At 56.1% G+C, this 2500-nt stretch overlaps 1 long non-coding RNA gene across 1 annotated transcript in view; it reads right to left on the reverse strand.

Annotated features, from left to right (window-relative positions):
• Positions 1-342: 342 nt before the first annotated feature.
• The window catches only part of LOC142486523 (uncharacterized), a 5248-nt gene continuing 3090 nt past the window's right edge, over positions 343-2500 (reverse strand). The window contains exons 2-3 of the long non-coding RNA XR_012799013.1: positions 1630-1721; positions 343-476 (exon numbers count right to left, since the gene is read on the reverse strand). This is a non-coding gene — a long non-coding RNA (uncharacterized LOC142486523). The remainder of the gene's footprint in view (positions 477-1629; positions 1722-2500) is intronic.

Below are 2500 nucleotides of genomic sequence, written 5' to 3' on the forward strand. Positions count from 1 at the left end.
CCTACCCTCTCCCTCCTCTTAACTGTAACTCTCCTCCCCCTCTTACCTGTACCTCTCCTCCTCTCCTACCTGTACCTCTCCCCCTCTTACCTGTACCTCTCCTCTCCTACCTGTACCCCTCTCCCCCTCTTACCTGTACCTCTCTCCACTCCTCCTCTTACCTGTACCATTCTCCCCTCTCCCCTCTTACCTGTACCATTCTCCTCTCCCCTCTTACCTGTACCTCTCCCCCTCTTACCTGTACCATTCTCCCTCTCCCCTCCTACCTGTACCTCTCCTCTCTATGTCTTACCTGTACCTTTCCCCCCTCTTACCTGTACCATTCTCCCTCTCCCCTCTTACCTGTACCTCTCCCCCCTCTCCTCTCCGTCGCTCATATCCAGGCCCAGAAGAAGCTGTTCAGGAACATGCCACAGGACAGGGCCCCCGAACCCGAGGATTAGAGGCACAAAGGACACCCCCCCATCATACAGCACCTGCAGCAAACCGACATGGCAGACCAGGCAAGGTTACTCCTGATGTCTGCCTTAATCCCGTCTCTCAAACAATCAGACCTCTGGCCTAAGCGCCTGAACGTACTCTGTCCTACTCTATATTGCAGTTTAACCCTTTCACTGCTGTCGCTCGCCGTAGCTTCGAGTTTCACTTTTACCATGAAATGTGGGAGCTGAGATTTGCCAAAGTAAAGTTTGCAGCGTTTTATTCCTAACACAAAGACTATCCCTCCCCCTCTGAAAAATCCCTCTCTCTCTCTCTCTCCCTCCCCCCTCTGAAAAATCCCTCTCTCTCTCTCTCTCCCTCCCCCCTCTGAAAAATCCCTCTCTCTCACCCTCCTCTCTCTCTCACTCTGTCTCACTCTCTCTCTTCCTACTTTCTCTCTCCCTCTTTCTTTCTCATTTTCTGTCTCATGAGCCATCTCCTCTCTCTCTTACTCCCCCCTTTTCCCACTTCTCGCCTCTATCTCGCACTCCCCCCATTCTCTCTCTGCCCCTCTTTCTCTCTCCCTCTCTATCTCTCTCTCCCCCCTCTCTCGCTGTCTCTCTCTCCCCCTCTCTTTCTCTCTCTGTCTCTTCTCCCCCTCTCTCTCTCTCTTTCTCTCTCCCTCCCCCCCTCTATCTCTGTCTCATTCTCTCCCCCTCCCTCCCCCCTCCCCTCTCATTCTGTCTCTCTCTCTTTGTATCTCTCACTCCCCCCTATCTCTGTCTCATTCTCTCCCCTCCCTCCCCTCTCATTCTATCTCTCTCTCTCTTTGTATCTCTCCCCCCCCCCCCTTTGGCCCTTTTCTACACCTTTATCATTCTCTCTTCCTCTCCCTTCTTCCACCCTCTCACTTGCTCTCACTTGCTCTCTCTCTCTCTCTCCTCTCTCTCTCATCTCTCTCTCTCTCTCTCTCCTCTCTCTCTCTCTCTCTCTCTCTCTCTCTCTCTCTCTCACCCCTCTCTCTCTCTCACCCCTCTCTCTCTCTCTCTCTCTCTCTCACCCCTCTCTCTCTCTCACCCCTCTCTCTCTCTCACCCCTCTCTCTCTCTCACCCCTCTCTCTCTCGCTCATTCTCTCTGTCCTTTCCCCCATTATCTCTCTCTCGCTCCCCCCCTTTCCCCCCTCTCTCTTATTGCCCCCCCATCCTTACCCTGATCAGGGGGAACACTGCTGCTGAAGCTGAGAAGCATCCGATGACCATAGAGGGGAACAGAGGTCCCAGGTCCCCAGCAACATGGGGAGCTGCAGGAGAGAGAGAACATGGGGGGGGAGCAGGAGAGAGAGAACATGGGGGGGGGGGAGCAGGGAGAGAGAGAACATGGGGGGGAGCAGGAGAGAGAGAACATGGGGGGAGCAGGAGAGAGAGAACATGGGGGGGAGCAGGAGAGAGAGGAACATGGGGGGGAGCAGGAGAGAGAGAACATGGGGGGGGGGAGCAGGAGAGAGAGAACATGGGGGGGAGCAGGAGAGAGAGAACATGGGGGGGAGCAGGAGAGAGAGAAACATGGGGGGGGCTGCAGGAGAGAGAACATGGGGGGGAGCAGGAGAGAGAGAGAACATGGGGGGGAGCAGGAGAGAGAGAACATGGGGGGGAGCAGGAGAGAGAGAACATGGGGGGGGAGCAGGAGAGAGAGAGAACATGGGGGGAGCAGGAGAGAGAGAGAACATTGGGGGGGGAGCTGCAGGAGAGAGAGAGAACATGGGGGGGAGCAGGAGAGAGAGAGAACATGGGGGGGGGGAGCTGCAGGAGAGAGAGAGAACATGGGGGAGCAGGAGAGAGAGATTACAGATCAGAACATGGGGGGGCTGCAGAGAGAGAGACTACAGAGCAGAACATGGGGGGGGAGCAGGAGAGAGAGAGACTACAGAGCAGAACATGGGGGGGAGCTGCAGGAGAGAGAGAGACTACAGAGCAGAACATGGGGGGGGAGCAGGAGGAGAGAGACTACAGAGCAGAACATGGGGGGCTGCAGGAGAGAGAGAGACTACAGAGCAGAACATGGGGGGGGGGGGAGCAGGAG

This window comes from Ascaphus truei, unplaced genomic scaffold (genome assembly GCF_040206685.1).
Source record: "Ascaphus truei isolate aAscTru1 unplaced genomic scaffold, aAscTru1.hap1 HAP1_SCAFFOLD_929, whole genome shotgun sequence".
Classification (NCBI taxonomy): domain Eukaryota; kingdom Metazoa; phylum Chordata; class Amphibia; order Anura; family Ascaphidae; genus Ascaphus; species Ascaphus truei.